Genomic DNA, 19,996 nt, shown 5'->3' on the forward strand with positions numbered 1-19,996 from the left:
AAGAGAGGTATAAAGTAAGATAGAAGTTATTTAAATTGCACCACACATAAAAATGTATGCCTCTATAAACATGCACATACACACATAAACACATAGAAAAGTATAACAGTTTAGAAAGGGATGAACATTTCATTTGACAGCAAACTGAGCAGTCATTTTTGTTTCAAAAGGATTACAATTGTACCCTGATTCATTAACTAATTGCTTCTCTTGTTATGAACATATGTTTTGGAAAAGACACACAGTATCTTCAAGTCTCTGATTTTTTTAAATTCATGTATGAGGCAAGAGATACCACAAGAAAATTGTAATAAAAATTCATTTAGAATATTCCATGGGTTTAACAAATTGTGATCTATGGGCCACATTTATCCTGCCTAAAAAAAAGAATAAAATAAAATACTTAGGAATCAACTTAACAAAAGAGGTTAAATACCTCTACAATGAAAACTACACAACACTAAATAAAGACATTGTAGAAGACCTTAGAAGATGAAAATATCTATGCTCTAGGATAGGCAAAATCAAGATTGTCAAAATGGCCATACTGCCCAAAGCGCTATACAGATTAAATGTGATTCCAATTAAAATCCCAATGTCATTCTTTATAGAAATAGAAAATGCAATCATGGAATTTATTTGGAAAAATAAGAGTCCTGGAATAGACAAAGTAATCCTTAGCAAGAAGAGTGAAGCAGGAGGCATCACAATACCAGATCTTAAACTATACTACAGAGCGATAGTAACAAAAACAGCATGGTATTGGCCCAAAATAGGTATGAAGACCAATGGTACAGAATAGAAGACACAGAGACAAATCTACATAAACACAGTTATCTAACCCTAAACTAAGGTGCCAAAAACATAAATTGGAAGAAAGATAGCCTCTTCAACAAATGGTGCTGGGTAAACCAGAAATCCATATGCAGCAAAATGAAACTAAACCCCTATCTGTCATCATGGATAAAACTCAACTCCAAGTGGATCAAGGACCTAGGAATTATACCGGAGACCCCCACCTAACAGAGGAAAAAATAGGCCCAAATCTTCATCATGTCAGATTAGGCCCTGACTTCCTTAGCAAGAATCCAAAAGCACAAGAAATAAATCAAGAATCAATAAACAGGATGGATTCAAACTAAAAAGCTTCCTCTCAGCAAAAGAAACAATCAGTGAGGGGAAGAGAGAGCCTATATTTTGGGAGCAAATCTTTACTACACTCACATCAGATATAGCATTAATCTCCAGGAATATATAAAGAACTCAAAAAACTTAACACCCAAAACCAAAAAACCCAATCAATAAATGGGCTAAGGAACTGAACATACACTTCTCAGAAGAAGATATACAATTGATCAACAAATATATTAAAAAATGTTCAACATCTCTAGTAATTAAAGAAATGCAAATCAAAAGTACTATAAGATTTTATCTCACACCAGTCAGAATGGCATTTATCAAGAATATAAACAACAATAAGTGTGGGCTCTTTCTTAATGCTTCTATTTCCTTTGCTCTATAGAAACTTTTTAATTTGATGGAATTCTACTTGTTAATTCTTGGTTTTATTTACTGAGCTTTAGGGTCTTTTTAAAGAAGTCTGCTTGTGTCAATATGTTGTAATGGTGATTCTGTTTTCTTCTATCAAGTGCACAGTTTCTGGTCTAATTCCAGTTACCTAGAATTAATTTAGATTGTCTAACTTTGGCACAAAATTAATTTATTCCATTAGATAAATTGTTGTGTTTAAAACTTAGATTAGACTGCAAAGGAATGTTTCTCAGTTTTATTAATAATAAGCTACACTTTATTTCACATGCTCTTTAAAAAGTGAATAATTATGTTATTACAGCATGTTTTCCATTGTTTTTCAACAGTTATGAGAGTGTTTTGACACTGGGGAAGTCATGCATTTAAGTAATTGTATGAGAGAAAGAGTGTTTAAAAATTGAAATTGAGAGGGACAAATAGTTGAGCAGCACAACAGTGGTACATATTAAAATTCAGCATTGCAAAATGTAAATTTTACACATATGTAATAGTATTTTTAACTGAATGTTGTTCATAGTATCTCCCAACTAGTCTGCCTGTGTCTAGTCTCTCACCCATGTTCCAATCTATTCTGCACATTGCTGTCAGGTTATCCTCTAAAATGTCACTTTCATATTGTCACTCCTCACTTCAAGGTATTTTGGTAGTTGCCTAGTGTCTAAAAAGACCAAATACAACTCCTTAATATGAACTAAAAATCTTCCATTATGTGATTCTATCCTTTCCCTATAAGTCTCCTATAAGGAACTAGATCACAGTACTGTTTGTTTGTTTAACATTTTATTTTAGTTGTAGTTGGACACAATACCTTTATTTTATTTTTATTTGGTGCTAAGGATGGAACCCAATGCCCCACATGTGCTAGGTGAGCGCTCTACCACTGAGCCACAACCCCAGCCTATACAGTACTGTTTTTGTTGTTCTTTTGGTTTGTTTCTCCTGAATTAATATTTTTGATGATTTGATATGAGTAAAAAGGCAAAAGGAGGTATATCCCCTCCTAAACATTTTCCCTGATTTGGAGATACATATGTATATGAAATGCATAGATTAGCACTTACTGTTCTAATCAAAGAAATGCAGACTCTCAAAGCCTTCAGATTAGGGTATATTATGTAGAAAGCAATTAACAGTCAACAAAATTGTCTAGGCTAGCTGTGGGCTCTTTTCCTTAGGGCTTCCTATATCTATGACATGAACTGGGCAATTTTTCACTATGTTCAAATCGGTTTTCCAGGTGGACAATTTGCTATCTACACACACCACAAATTTTATGAAATATATTATCCAATCCTGTATGCCATACAGAAAAAGAACAGAGCATAAAAATCACTTTATGCTTGTTAGAGTCTGTAAACAAGTCAAAATAACACCTGGCATTTTGCCAGAGAAATGTTAGAGTTCATAAACAAGTCTGGATGGTGCCTGGCAAAATGCCAGAGGGAGTGGTTTGAGAAGTAACAAAAGCGAGCTATTAAGTGTGGAGATTCCTTATTGGTTGACTGATGTATCTAGTTTATGCTAATTAGATAAGCTGTGTGGAATGTATAAATACTGCTCCTGTCCTTCAATAAACGGCTCCTACTCCTGCTGTATCAATGCACACAAGTTGTTCGTCACCCCCCCGGTTATTCTGCTGCAGCCGGACTGCGGCATATGCTCTCAGAAATTTCTGAACAAATTCACCTTTAGATAACACTATGGGGCATAAATTATAGCACTGTTTGTTTCAAGTCTCACATTTCTGTCTTTCTATTCTCTACATAATCTGTATCACAATAAATATTTAATGTATGAGATGCCAATTCTCCACAACACCCACCAGTCTTTTGTAAGGACTTTAATTTAATTATATCAGTCAATATTTGCTTAGAAAATTAAAATAAATAAAAATGTGTTCACATTATTTTAAGTGGGCCATGGAGAATTTTTCTTCAGTGGTAGATTTGCATATAATGATAGTTTCTATTATACTTGAGTAAAAAGTGACCTACTCAAATCGGGGGAAATCAATAACAAAGATACCATCAATTATTGACTCCCTCAGTTTATACATATGAACTTGTTATAGATATGATTTTTATTCCATAACATTTGGAATTAAGGAATATCTTACTTTGTTACATTTCCAAATTATGTTATCTATACAAACTGTCTACCAATCTGGATGTTAGTTGTTTTGGGACCATCTTCCCAAACCCTCCAAAGGCTTATACCAAATCACAGACTTAAGTAGTGCCTTAAAACTGAGAGGTGATGCAAGTCTTTAGTGTATGATAATTTCCATGTTTTAAGTTTTCTATTAGGCAGTAAAATTCCAGTCTCAAACAGATCTTCAAATTCATTTAGGCTCTAATGAGATTCAGTGTGCCTCTTACAATGGTCTGTTTAAGACTCAAGACCCATTCACAAGGAGCCAAATCATTATTCTCAAATCCATGACACACATAATCAAGCTTCTACAGGCACTCCTTAATAATTCCACATCTGGAGCTCTGTTAGCAAGTAGATTCCATTTTCCTCTACTCCTAGAAACCATAAAAATTCTCTGTCAGACTTAGGAAAGCTCTCCCTACCTGCTCTGATCTCTAGGTTGCCTTATTACATCTGTTCCATATCTTGGAACTTCCCTTCCTTTTAAACAATCCCTCTAGGAGATTGTGTTTTTAAAAGTCAAAAGGTTGGGCTGGGGCTATAGCATGTATTGAGGCACTGGGTTCGATCCTCAGCACCACATAAAAATGAATTAATAAAGACATTGTGTCCATCTACAACTAAATAAATATTTAAAAAATAAAAAAGTCAAAAGGCCTAGATAGGTGCCATCTTTTGAGTATCTGCAAGTTGCTCTTGATGACTCAAAATTTAGTCCTCCATTCCCATCTCTGACACAGCAGAAAAACAAAAAGTTTTAGATATTTTTTTCCAAATGAGGAAGGAAATACCTATTCCTAGAGAGAATAATATAGAAATTAGTACATTAAATTATTCTGTCACCTAAGTCAAAAGTCATTTATTAAAATACAATTCAGTTCAATTTCTTTTACATGGAAGAAAATATGGAAATTCATGAATTATGATTTACTTTATGCTTCTGTTCCCAAAGCTTTTTATTATTGTTGTCATTACTTTAAGTAAGAAAGATCCTGACTTGATTGGAGTAATTATTTTAAAAAACTGCTTGCTTTGCTACAAATAGATTTAAATTTTATATCAAGGAGGTCAAGCTCAGCAAATACATGTATTTGCTAACACCTGATAAAGTCTGAAGGTATTAGTTGCACAAATATATAATTAGTTTTAGGAATGTAAGTATAATCAGGAGCTTTTTATTTGCTGTAGATTTCTTGCATTCACCAGTGCTTGATCTTTAAAGTTTAAACAGCTGTGTACATATATACATATCTATGTGTGGACTAGGGTCAGTGAATACAGTCGGGATATTCACATTTTGTAAGTCAGATTTGAAATACTAAATAAACTAAAGTGCTGAATATTTCAATGTCCCTTACCTATTACTCAAAAAGTTTTGAACATTAAAATCATATTTCTTTAAATTTTTTACTATGATAAAGGCAGCTCTTTTAACAATTTTATCACTTGCAAGTCTTTTCAGTGAAATTATGCCAACATTGTGAATACATAAGTTATGACCCTCAAGCAAGATTTAAATCAATACAGCTCTGCAACTGACACTAAAGTGTCATATTGCCCATGTGAGTATTTGGGGCAGCAAATTTTGCTTAGCACCACCTAGCTGTCCTAGAAATCAGCAGTGATCCATAATCACATTTGTGATGAAAAACCTGAGCCCTCGGCATTGAAGGAAATGGCCTAAAAGGTAGGGTGAACAGGTCAACCAGAAATGCAAATAACACTGATATAGTCTGTTCTCACCTGGGAAGTTTTTAAGCCTGAAGGGTTGAGCTCTGAAAGTTCTTGTAAGTTTTCACAAGACAACAGATCATCAAGAATTCCTCAGTTGGGGCTTGAAGTTTTCCAAGTTCAAAAAGATCTCTGAAGCCAGGCAGCCAACTGCAGGATATCTGAAGAGAGAAAAATGAAGAGAGATCAAAGGAGTGGCTGAGTCCTACTTTCTGAGATTTCATTGTTAGGAAAGGGAAAGGAAGTAGGCCAATTATCTAAGGAATGTTCCTTCTCACTCTTATTCTTTCTCTTCCATTCTTCATTCCTACTCACACTTATTCTCTTCCTCTTTGTCAGACATACCCCAGTGTATAATCCTTAAGGAAAGGAATGGGGTGTTCATTCAACTACAAATGTCTAGGTGAGATTCATTTCATTTATATTCTCTGATATTCCTCAGGTGCAGAGGCCATGGTCAGAATTCCAGAGGCACATATAGGGCTAGAAAACAATAATTGAGAAGAAGAGGTAAGAGAATGAATAGACTGATTATTTTATGATGTAAAAATACAGCAAGGACTTCCTCTTAGCATGGCCAGAACCTTAAAGGATGTCTGTCATGTCCGTCAGAGGATGTCAGGCATGTCTGTCATTTTTTGCTTTCAAAAAGAAAAACATTCTGAATGGGTTCAAAAATAGAGAAAATGAAAGATAATTAAGGAGGTGGAGATGGGTGATGAAAAGTGATTATACACAATGAAAGGACTATCAATTCAACCTTTGGATGGAATAAACAAAATAAATCAATGAAGCAGTGAGGGTTGTTACTTTTATTAAGTTAAATAATTAGTTGTTTTAGGCAGGTATATATTTCAATTTCACATTGTCATAGCCAAGTGCAGACATTTCTTTTATTATGCTCTATTTTTCAAAATGTGTTCCAGAGGTCACCTTTATCAAAATTCTCAAGTATGAGTTAAAAATGCATATTATTAGGCACCTTTCAAAGATCCTTAAATTGGAGTTTTTGGAAGTCTGTACCCCTATCTCCCCAATCCCCCAAATCAGCATTTTAAAGATATTCTTCAGGTCAGGAATTCTCAGAATAGTCTGCAGACCCCGGTGGTTCACAGATTCAGGGAACTTCATGACTTCAGAACCATTTTCATAATAATAATCACTATTTGTCTTTTTCACTGTGCTGACATTTGATCTGACAAACTAAAAGCAATGGAGGATAAAACTGCTGGTTGCTTAGTATAAATCAAGGCAGCAACACCACATTAGTAGTAGTCAATGTATTTTTAACACCATGTATTTGCAGTTAATGCATACAAAGAAAGCCAGTTTCACTTTAAAATGTCCTTGTTGAGCCATTACAGTTACTAATTTTATTAAGTCTTAACCTGTGTCTTTTTAAGATTATGTATAACAAAATACAAAATCTGTGTAAAGCACTTCTCATGCATGCCAACGTATAATGGTTATCTCAAGGAAAAGAACTTCTGTTATTATTTTAGTTGCAAGCTTAACTAGCTATTTTCTCATGGAATCTTATTTTCACTTGAAAGAAAAACTGACAAAGTATGGTTTTTCAGACTTGGATATTTCTCGGACATGTTCTTGAGAAATCAATGTAGTGAGCCTGTTACTTCAAAGAAAACAAATGATAACATTTGTTGCCAATGAATAAATTCAAGCTTTCAAGTGAAACTTAAAATTTTGGAAAACTTGGAATTTATTCCAAGTTTGGAAAACTTAAAATTTTGGAAAAAATAAACATCACAGTATTCCTCCTTAAAAATTTTTATGATAAGATTAGTGGTGATATTAATGAATGTGATTTTTGTATAAAAATGTCAACATTTGGAATATTTGCATAATTTGGTGAATTAAAGTTCTGTAAATGATCAATGCATGATATTACGAAATTATATATGATTAAAAATCCACTCAGAGTATAAGATAGACCAATGGATATTGATAAAACAGATTATGAAAAGTACATTAATGGGGTTTGGAATGCAATACTGTAAGTTTTAAAAACTACTACTTGTTAAAATTTTGTTATATCACAAATTTTGTTATATCACAGAAGAATGTGTACGATTATTTTCAAAGACTTAAAATATTTATTCCCTTTCTAACTACATATGTGAGAATGCCTTCACTTTGGCTATGACACTGTGAAATTGAAATATATACCTGCATAAAACAACTAATTATTTAACTTTCTTTTTCTTTTTCTTCTCTCTCTTTTTTTTTTTTTTTAGAGCAGGAATTGAATCCAGGACACTGAGCAACATCCCTAGTCCTTTTATTAATTTTTAAATTTTGAGATAGGGTCTCACTAAGTTACTTAGGGCCTCATTAAGTTGCTGAGACTGGCTCTGAACTTGCAATTGTCCTGCCCCAGCTTCTTGAGCCACTGGGATTACAGGCATGTGCCACCTCACACAACTCTATTTTCTTTCTGAACTTTAAACAAAATCACATGAAAAATTTAATTCAGAAAGGCATAGGACAATATAGTCTTTTATATGATATCTGTGATGCCAGATGTTAATGATACTTGCAAAAATGTAAAATGATTTCATTTATTTCATTACATTTTTGGTTTTAGAAAATAAGATTAGTTTTCATAAAACTGTTATTTAGCTAATTGTATAATAGGTTTATTATTATTTTAAATAAATCAATAAATCCATATTTTAAAATTTCCCAGGAAATTTTCTAACACAGTAAATATCAATAAATATAGCCCATGTACAAATAGTTTTCAATGGTCTTCATAATTTTTAAGAGTATAAAGTGATCCTAAATACAAAAAGTTTGAACACTGTTGTTCTGGGTTATTTTGATTCTTTATTACATTTGTAAACCATTACACTAATTATAAAGGTATGTATGTATGGAAAAATTTTAATTGACAAATATTTCTACATATTTATGGGGTAAAGTATTATAATTTTGTACATGTATACAATGTATAATGATCAAATAAGGGTAATTAGTATTACATGAAAATATTGTAATAAGAGGACTGGTATAATATCTTTATAGTAGTCTTAACTCATGTAATTAGCCAGAGATTTCATAAGATATATGCACAGAGCTTTTCAAAAGTAAAGTATGTGGGTGGTCTCTGTGAACCTCAAGATTCCTTCCACTTGTCTCAGTCTACACCACTCCATCTAAAATTATTTAATCTAAATTTAATTCCAATGTAATTCACCTTGTATTTCCTACACATTTATCAACTATACTTTTTTTTCAGAGAAAATTCTATACCTTGGTCATGCTTCACAACTGACTAAATATAATTCCTCTTGTGTACAGAAATTTTCATGAATTGCTTGGTAGCTACAAACACTGCATTTGCATCTCATTTCGTGCTGGTTTCCGCAGAGTTGCTTAATTATACAGCTAGCCATAGTCAACAGGGGTTCCAGGTGGATAAAAGCTCTGCTGAGAAATAAGAGAGAAGAATTCAGTCCAATTTAACAAATATGTATTGGATACCAACTATGTGCCAGCCTCTCTACCAGGCATATGTTCCCTGCCTTCCAGGACTTTAAAGTCAAGTGAGAAAAAGTTATTCTAAGAGTTTTTTTCTCTGAGCATTTGTTTTTAACCTTGTTAAATTCGCCACTATATTTGACACAAAAATCAGTAAACAGGGCAATTTCTAAAATTTGGAGACCTCCTACTACACCTTCCTCTCCTTTCCCCTGCACACAGTAAAACTTGGCACCACAATTAACTTAGATTCTTCTGATGCAATGTAGTTGTAGGATAAACTAAGAACTGAAAATAAAATGCTTAGGTCAATAATATGTGGCCCAACCACATTGTGAAAAATATCATGTTTTTTAAAAAATATTTATTTTTAGTTGTAGTTGGACACAATACCTTTATTTTATTGATTTATATGTGGTGCTGGGGATTGAACCCAGGACCCTGCACATGCTAGGCAAGTGCTCCACCACTGAGCCACAATCCCAGCCCAATCGTGGGGTTTTTCTCAAGCATAAATTTACATCCCCCTCCACTTACTACCTTGGTGAACTAGAACAAGTCTCCTCATTGATAATCTTTACCTAATAATAATACCTAACTCAAGGTTATTACTCTGAGTTAATTCATTTAAAGCACATAAAAAGGCATTTGTCATACATATAGTAATCACCCACTTAATGTTTGCTCTCATTATTTCTTAATAATAAATAAACTTTCATAAACATCTTTGGTTTAATACATAAATTCTACCCATTTTCCTTATATTATTCACTGTATCTTTCAGAAAATAGTAGCAAATTTTTTCAAATGTTTTCTCTCATACTTTCTAAATTTGCATCTAAGCTACCAAACACATATGCATAGGATTTGGAAATTTATAAAATATTTACAGGGTTAGAAACCACATCTAGCTCAACAGAGAGTATATATGATTGTATCTTTTACAGATGAAGAAACAGAGTATTCTAAAAAATTAAGTGGCTTAGCTAAAGTCACACAGCTAGAGATGTAATCATGTGTCAGTCCTACCATTTTCTGACCCTGCTACTGTATTTGTTTAATCTTTAACTGATAATGATCAATAAAACTCAGAATAATGGCACCAAGTACTGAAAAGACCATCCATCAAAAGAAACATCAATGTTACATTCAATCTGATTTCCTAGCACAGACACAGTGTGGCAATAATGTAGATTGAGATAATCTAAAAAAGATTGTCAATAAAGAGAAACAAAGGAGTTTCCACTAGTTTCTTGACAGGTAACTAGAAAATCTCACCAAGTTGAATCCCTTTGTCCCTCCTTCCGCACTCTGTTCACCCCAGTCTATGTCTGGTCAAATTGCTTCCTGAGTTGTGAAAAAAGCTCTAAGGAAAGAACAGGGAAGTTCAGAACTTGATGCAGAGCAACAATCACAGAAGCACTTTAATCAGGAGATGCTTTAAACTTTTATCTTGAAAAGCTGAGAAAAAGTGTCGAGTTGTGTGATTGGGGTAAACAACCCTTGATTTTGTAGGGCCCTAAGAAGCCATTTCAGATCCTTTTATGGAGGATGAAGTAAGAAGTAGGCAGTAATTGCTTTGGCATCCTTCAGGAAAAATCAATAATGAATATGAGTGAAGGGTCAAGGAAAAAATAACAGATCCACTCTTGGTATAACAGAGAATGTGAAAATCAAACTAAAGAGAGTTTGATCAATTGGAGAGGATTACTCCTTATCTCCTTGGCAGTGATTAGGGAAATGTGATGCATTTTTAAAATAATGAAGGTGCCAAAGCAACAGTAATATCAGAGAATATCTGAGTCCAAGATAGATTTATCTCCTAGGAAGTACAATAAAACCCCAATAAGGAAAATGCTCAGGGAATAGTGAGTTTGGACTAATTAAATTGCTGTGCAACAACAGAAGCTTAATCAGAGACTTTCTTTAATCAATCTGTCTAGTGAACACATTTGAATCTCTCTTTGCTAAGTGAGGCTGATATAAGACCTTAGAATTGTTATCCTGAATGCCATTAGCCAAAGTCCAAGTCCATGGAAAATATAATTTTTACCTCAAATTACTTTTGCCATGTATAAAAGTTAATTTATCATCTTCTTCACATTTTGTCCTGCTTGTTCTTTTTCTTTCTGTATATCAGTTCTGCATACATAGCTCTGTCTCCCTCAAACCTACTCTAGGAACTCACCATGTCTTCTCCATTCAACCTCATGAGTCATTTTCACTGTTTTAATATCTGCCCCCTCCTTTCCACTCCCACTAAGACCACCTCATTGATTACCTAGTTTAATATATTCTCCTACTAATTAGCTTACTAGTTGTTCTTCTTGCCTCCAGTCTTAACTTTTCCAGTCCAGCCTCCACACTGCACCAGAGGTATCTCTCTAAATTATAAATAAAGCCACATTTGCATCTGTAAACTGCAGTGACTCTCCATTGCCTTCAATGTTCAGTCTAAAGCCATAACCTGACATACAGGTTGCTTAATGATGTGGCCTCTGTCTACCAGTCCAACTAATTTTCTGCCACATTCCATGTCTTTCTGAATGCTATAGTCATACAAAATTACTTACAGTTCTTATTACATGTCTCTTCTCTCAAGTTTCTCCTTTTGCCTAGAGTGTCCTTTACCCTTTTTTCTACAACTTCATTTCTAGTTATCTTTCAAAATTAACATCATATGCCATCTCCTCAGGAAAACTTTCCTGACATCCCCATAATTGTTTATCCTATACACTCTATACCATCCCATGCTTATGACCACACTTATAACATTTCTTCATAATCATTCATTTGCCCATCTATTTTTATTTAAATGTGAGGAGTGCAGCGTACTTTGTCACTTATAGCCAGTAAATAGTAATGAACAAATGAATGAGTGACTAAATCATTCTGTAGATCCTTGACATTTGATTGTTTCTGGTTATCTACCCTTTTCTCCTCAACTAACCCACTGCTTAAATATTCCAATTAATTGAGGGATATAATTAATTGGACTGTAGTAGTTTGAAGTTTTTAAGTGATAATCTATTGAAATATCTTCTAATAACACATATTCTCTAACGTACTTCTCACCCTTGTCCACTAATCCTGTCACAGAAAACTGCAAAAAAAAAATATATTAACTGCAGTCTCAATTACACATACCACCATATGTAAGAAATGCACCTAAGAATAAAACTTCTTACTTCTTATAGTATCTTATCTTTTCCTACAGATCTAAGTCTATCTATCAACCTGGAGTTATGGTCAAAGACGTGACTGGTTTTATGTGTCTCTGAGATCAAGCTGAGTACACTTCACAGTGTGTATAAAACTATAAAATCCTGAACTGCTGTATCCAAGGGAAAATGCTTAATGGTGTTAAATAGGAAAAGCTATGACATCCAAACTTCAGTCATTAGAACTTAGATCCAACCTGGAAATTAGTTTCTCTACTAGGATAATTGGAATTTAAAACACTGTTTCTGTCTTCACAGTGTGGACAAAGATACTCTTCAGAAAATTCAAAACATTCATAAGAGAGAGAACTATAAGGCCAAAAGCCCAACAAAACATGTGAAAAGTCATTCCCAATGTAATAAGTAACAAACAGCAGGCATTTCAAAGAGAATCAGGGTTCTTTAGGGATAAAATTGATAAAAACTCTGAACTGAAAATTATTTTTGAGCAAGTGTTTAATCAGAGGCTGAAACAAAGGGCCCTGGTATATAACACCCCCAAGGCAGAGCAGTACAGGGCAAGAACAGCTTGAGGCATTCCTACAAAGATCAGAAGAACCTAGACAACTCCAAAATTAAAGAAATATGGATCATATAAGAACACAGAAATGTTCTTACCCTTAATTGGTTAAAGCCTTAAAAAATTCCACTGGGCAGGGGAAATAGATATTGGCATCAGAACAGTACCTCTTATTATATGCAGCATGTTGTATGTATGTATGTATGCTTAAATGTTTAATATATTGTCATTCATAGTGTTTGTTTAGTAATTCCCAACTAACATTAAAGTTACGTGTTAAAGTACCCCTGTGGAATTTTTGTTGAGAGCTATCTGGCATAGGACAACCTCACTTAATAATTTCAATAAAGGTCATGGTGTACAGAGTGGCAGATCAGCTACCTAATACCCCTTGCACAAAAAGGCATTAAAGTGGTTTTACCAAACTGAGTCTGCTATGCCTTTAACAAGTGTGTTACTGCCACTCAAGCCACAATACAAATAGATAAAAAGGAAAAATAACCTTTTAAAATACTTGTACTATAAAAGGCTTCTTTTTATTCACTTGTGCACAATTGTTTAAAAGAGATTTTGAGAAGTCTCTAAGACAAAGAAAAAATTAAAATAGCGTAAATGTGTTGAAACTAGAACTGATAGAAGAAATGGGTTGTCATCTCTGTGACAGTAACACGGATTTCTCAGAGAAGACATTTGTTTTTAATTCCAAGCCATTCAAGTGACTCCAGGCCTTTACACAACACCATAATAATCATCGTATGTAATCATTTTTTTCTTTCATACCCTATTAGCACTATCTAAGGGAAGGAAATAAGATTCATCTAAAGGTGTTATACAATCTGTACACAATAGTGACTTCCTATCAATATGTGGCGACAGATGAGGCACAACACATCTCAGCTCCATCCAACCTCATTTTCAGGAAAATGGTTGTGAAATTAAACATGACAGGGGAAAGGAAAAAAAAAAAGACAGATAATTACCTAGCAGCCCTTGGATTCCTATGTTTACAGAAAAATCAAGAGAAGTATAAAGAAGGTGTTTTCACTGACCATGAAACTCTACTGTGAACTGAGAGGTATTCAGCTGAAAAGATGGGGGGCAGAAGCATCATAGAAAGTCCTTCTGTTTGTACTTCAAGGATTCTGACCACCAGTGTATCACTGTTTCTCTACCAGTGTATGTACCCAATGAAAGATGTACCAAAGACTGGATCATGATGCCTTACATTTCCTTCATTTCTCAAGAGGTGATATGAAGTATAATAAAGAAGGAAATATTGGGTATATATATATATATATATATATATATATATATATATGTGTGTGTGTTTGCATATTCTTGACCACACCCATCTCCTCTTAGTTGGTTTCCTAACCCTCTAAATGCTAAATCCTGTCTTTCAAGTACTTCTCAGATTTTAATAATCTTGGCATGGCTTTCCACTGTCTTCTAAAAATGCCCATGTTCCAATAGAGTATTATAGCATCTTGATTGTTCTGTCACTTCACTGATAACTCATAAATCATCCTCTTTACCAAACAGTTCTCTTCCTCTTTCTTCATCTATATTATTGTTACTCTCAAGATACTTTGGCTCCCCACTCTCATCTATCTACACAGTTTGCCACTGAATCCTAAGTGATTCTTTCAAGATGTTTTTCTTTCAGTTTATTCCTTCTGCTAAATATCTTCTGCTACCATTATGTATCTAGTGTTCATAGTATTATGAGATTATTTCAATAATTTTCGGTTTTTAATATTTTATGCAGAGATTATTTAAAGAAACTTCAACTTCTTCATTTTTTGCAAATAAGTAATTTGTACCCCAAATAGAATAAAGGCTCAAGAAATCAAAGCTAATAATAATTGGGGTTTGGAGAAGTTAGATTTCCTAACTCTTAGTCAAGGTTTTTACCATTACACCATGCTTCTTTGGCACTATCTCCACTGCATAACATCCTAGATGACACTGCTTGATTAGCATGTCTCTGACTTTCATTTTTATCAAGTTACTCTGCCTTTCCAAAACTTCATGTTACCCATTTCTCATTAAACCAGACTATTTTGCTTTGTTTTGAAACCATATGGAAAACCCACCTTTTCAACAAAACATTTCCTGTGAACTCTTAGTTGCAATGCTTGGCTCTACTCAGTGACTAACAGTAGAAAAATGACACACTTATTGGCAATAAAAATGATGAGGTGAAAGCAAACTCCCATAGTAGTCCTACCATCATGGTTTAACATAAGCCCGGCCCCATTTCAGGTTCATTTACATTAGAAAAAGCAGTCTTCTTTAAGGTGTTGTTTTCCAAGAAGATAATGTACCAATTCTATAAGTTTTGAGTCAGTATTAAAGAAACTTTAATTGTCATTAAAGTCTAAGGGAAAATAGACTTTAAACCAACTATACCACTAGGAAAAATGACAATGCCATATCCTTGCAAAATCATCATTAGCTACTAAGCTAATAGAATGAATCAATTAAGAAAAAAAAAGATGAAAAATGTAGGAAGTAGGCAAGATTAATACTCTGAATCTCCCAGTCCTAATCCGGTAAAGGAGCCTTTGAGGAGTGCTGAGGAAAGAACGAGTGCCATGAGTAAAAAGGAGCATGAGGAATAAAGGAAGGTTAAAGAGGTAACCAAGTGAAGGACTGAACAGAAATGTAGGAGGGCTCTGAATCTATGTGGCCCACCCACTTCTCACACAAATGAATGCCTGGAAAGAACAATAGTAGCAACACTTAACATGTGCTAAAGAATACTTTTCTGTCAAATATCACACAATTCTGTGAGGCAGTATTTGTAATTTCTCTATTATTATAAATGAGAAAATTGAGATTCTGAGAAGTAATCTGTCTGAGGACATACATCTAATATGTGACTTAAGCACAGACTTAAAACTTTAAACCTCGTCTTAAACTTGTCCTTCGTAATTCTAAAAATACTTGTCATTTCTTGTTCCTTAAGTCTTTCTACTAGACTTTAAATCTCGTGAGGGTAGGAACCGTAGTTGTCTTGTTCGCCATGATATCTCTAGTACTTTATAGAGGGTTTACTCCTAAAGAAAGTGGCTTAAACTGTATTGGCTGAATGAATGTAAGAGCAAACATGAGTTTTGTTCTATACAATACAGAGTATTCACTGCAATTCCAGTTTAAAAAACCCATCTGGGATTTGAGATGACTTTTTTGTTAGCTATAGAAATATATTTGAAGATCCATTAGTATAGAGTTAGTCATAATCCTGACTTACTATAATCAGAAAGAAAATTAAATTAAAAAAATAATTCAGCTAAAAAATCACATATCATCTTCTGATTCAAAACAAATATCATTATGTTTGTAAAACAATACTGGCATGAGATTTAGAGTTATTTCTTGTCCATGAAAGAAGTGATGTTGCTCATATGATTGCTCCCATAATTAATATTTGCTGTGGGCAAGTTCCATTTTCTTGGATTATGAATACATTTTAGTCCATATTATCTTCCTCCACTATGATTTAGGTACACTCTTTTGTGTTATATAATACCATTGTTATTTCTTTTGTGATGATTGCAAAAATTTATAATGTAATTAAGAATCATAACAAATATCCAGCCTGAGAAATGCAAGTTATCTGACAACAATGAAAATAAATTAAATTAATTTTTATTAAACTAAGAATTGGAGGAGTCAATTTTAAATTCACAAAGAAAATGCTTCATGGATTGTAAATGTGATTTAGGAAAGAAATGAAAACAAAGCTTGGATTTATTTTTCCCTTTACCCACAGCTCTTCTCTTGCAATTCTGGAGTTCAAACCAGAATGGCAACTGAACTGTCACCAAGGCAAATTTGACCAAGTCCTGGAATACTAGTCTTATTCCATAGCCCTGCATTGTATGAAAGAGTGAGTTTTAAAGGAACAGGAATTAGAATTTCAGTGGAACTCATTACCCTGAAGGCCAAAATATAAATCAGTTACAAAAGGGCTTAGGTAAATTCATGAATGAAAGGTGCATAGAGGGAAAAGGGAAACCAAACAGGAAAGATTACAATTTTAGACTTGAAATTGGGAAGGAATCTCAGGAGAACATCTGCTCCAGCTTCCCACCTTCAGGCAGGTAAAAATGTAAATCTCTATTTTGCTCATGAGGCAGCTGAGACTCAGACTCACTTCCCCAAACTACCTGGTCAAAATAAGAGATACAGAAACCAGAAATGTTGCCTTGTGGGGCCACATATGTTCCAGTGTTCTGCCATGTTGCTTCCTACTTGGGTCATGATGCTAAATTGACTGATCCAATGATTTTACCCCTGAGAATGTTCCTTTTGCATTGGACCTTTTTGGCATTTCTCTCTGTCCATGCACCTTGACAGAAAAAAAAATAATAGAAGTATTTTTCACAATTACCTTATTTTAGCTAATTCTATTTGATGTACATTCTAAATCTTATTTCTTCTGACAGATACCATTCCATTAAAAAGTGAATTCCTAGTATAATTAAAAAACTTTCAAAATCTATAAAATGCTTCAACATTTCTGCATTCCTGGCTATAAATTCAATCTGGGTAATCATTTGGAATTTATTACAATGATATATGATGAGCATTTCAGTTTGAATTAGCAATCAGAAAAATGCATTAGCAGTGCCTAAACACAGTATTTTGCTTTATGTGCATTCCATATGGATGCATATCTACAAGGACAAGAAAGAAGAAACTTTAGCTTTCAAAAGAAATGTGGTAGAAATAGTCAGGAGTTATGGAGTTTGGGGATAAACTTTCCATTTTAACATAGTATGGGATTTGGGGCAAGTCATTTCACCTTTCTGAATATCTATTCCATCAAATAAAAATATGAAGTGGTGGTCATATTTAGCTCCTTCTCAGAAGGTAAATATGCTTTATAAATTATGAGGTAGTAAACAAATGTAAGGAAATAATGTAAGTAACACCCAAAACAACTTCAAACAATTACTTATATCTCCATTTACTAAGATATATCACAAAATAAGTCTATGTAGGGCTGATCCTTGAGACATAATTATGAAAATATTAATCTTGCATTCTGTAATTCAGTGTTCTCCAACTGTTTCAAACTGCTAATAGTCACTTCTTGAGTGACTTGAGTCACCATCTAGGCGTGCATTTCTCAATTATCCTCCTCCATGCTTGAGGTTTCTCTTTCCTCTCATTCACGAACCTTGCTATTTAATGCCTCCTTCTCCAGAGTTTTTCCTCTCTACTCTCTAAACATGATGGTAAAATATCTCATAAAGATATCTTGGTTGTCAACTGCTAGTAATGGGTCTGCATTCCATTCATAGCAATTCCTTCAGTGCACCAGGTCTCCTAGATAAAGGATACCTGATGCTGAAATATGGAGCTAGAAACATTTTGTAGTGTCTCATATCATAACCTAAAGTTATACCAGGATAAGACCATTCCTGTAAAAACTTCTGGCTTCCGTGCAATACTATAGCCATCAAAGGATGACAAAAGTCATTTTCAAGTAAGCATTGAAGATATGCTTATGTATCACCTTTTTTTGTCTCTCTCATGCATGAAGACCTTGTATATTTATTGAGTAATAGTAAAACTAAATGTTTCAGTTACATTGGTACATAATCAACTATCTCAAAACCTAATGACATAAAATGTGAATTTTGATATATCTCTTGAATTCTGTAAGTCAGAATTTCAGTCTAAATTAATGAGTGATTTTTTTTTGTTATGTGGGTTATCAACTGAGGTCCCTCAGTGATATTTTGTGGAGGTTGAGGCAAACTAGAGGAACCAAGATGACTGCACTTACATTGTCAGTGAGGTGGCTTCATGTTGGTGGGACTGCATTGTCCCTTAATATGTAGCCTCAGAAGTCACATATAATCACTTTCCACCAGATGGTATTTGTTGAAGTCATAAGGCCACTGGATTCAAATGGAGGGGACAGAGACACTTGCCTCTGCATAAGGGAAATATCAAAGAATCCAGAACCATTTTTTTTTATAAAGCCACAGCTCACTCTGGCTAAAAGTTATTTCTGTTCCTCACACATGCAAAATGTGCTCAATCAATCTATTCCAATACTGTCCAAAAGTTGTATCTAACTGGAACATTGGGCTCAGGTTAGAGATCCAAGTCTTTGTAATCTTAATCACGTCCAAATGAAAATAACTTTCCATAGATTCAGTTTCTTTGGTATGGATCCTTCCATTCTGGGAGTTCATGACCTAATAGATAGGTCATCTTCCACTAAACATACAAGAGTTGGAAGCTGTAACAGCTTTTAAAGAGGAGGGCAAGAAAGACTTAACAGTCTTATGGATCTAAAATAATTATGAAATTCAGAATTTCCAGACAGTTTCTTTACTAAAATCCAGTTTTATTCCCTCTATCTTGGTTCTACTCTCTAGTCTCTGATTCTGCCCTTGGTCTTTCTTCCTTTTTCAAAAAAGCAGTCCATTTTTCCAGTTGAGTAGTTCCCTCAGCCTTTTTCCTGATCACAGAGGTTTGGTATCTCTGGGTATCTTATTGAAATAAACATACAATAATTGTATATGCTTATGAAATACAGTGTGATAATTCTATACATATATGCAATGTGTAATAATCAAGACAAGTCAATTAGCATATTCAACTCTTTGATATGCAACTAAAAGAAACAAATTGACACCTTCAGCATTCTTCATAGAAATCTCTATAGCCTGATCCATCAGTTCAGGTAAGATTTTTTTATACATATAAAAGAGTGTTTGTGTGCATGTGTGTGTATACACATACTTAATATGTTTCAAGATAAGAATATATGTATATGTATATGTGTGTATATGTATGTATGTATGTGTATATGTATATGTGTGTGTGTGTGTATACATCTGTGTGTGTGTGTGTGTGGCACCAAGGTGATTTTGTTATACTTTCTGCCACTGCACACAAAATATCCCCTTCCTTCAATTTCCAGTAACATTTTTCTTACTGTCTTTTATGAATTCTCTAACAGACTCCTTTAGGCACCACAGAACTTCCCCTAACAGACTCCTCAAGGACTTTATAGCTTCAATCTACTGCCTGGCCCCAATGCCATGGAATGTGTTTTTGTTTTTATGGCAATACCCTACTACTAGGGTAAAATCTAGAATTAAAATCTCTTCTAGTTACTACTGTCCCATAACACACTATTTAATACAAAGTTACTTTAAAAAATAACCACTTTGTTATATCTCGTGGATCCTGCATATCAGAAATTCAGAAAACTTTATTGGATAGCTATTTCGCTCCCCATGGCATCAACAGTAATTGCTCTGTGGTACTAAGTTGGTAGGGATGG

The sequence above is a fragment of the Marmota flaviventris genome, chromosome X, assembly GCF_047511675.1.
Source record: "Marmota flaviventris isolate mMarFla1 chromosome X, mMarFla1.hap1, whole genome shotgun sequence".
Lineage (NCBI taxonomy): Eukaryota > Metazoa > Chordata > Mammalia > Rodentia > Sciuridae > Marmota > Marmota flaviventris.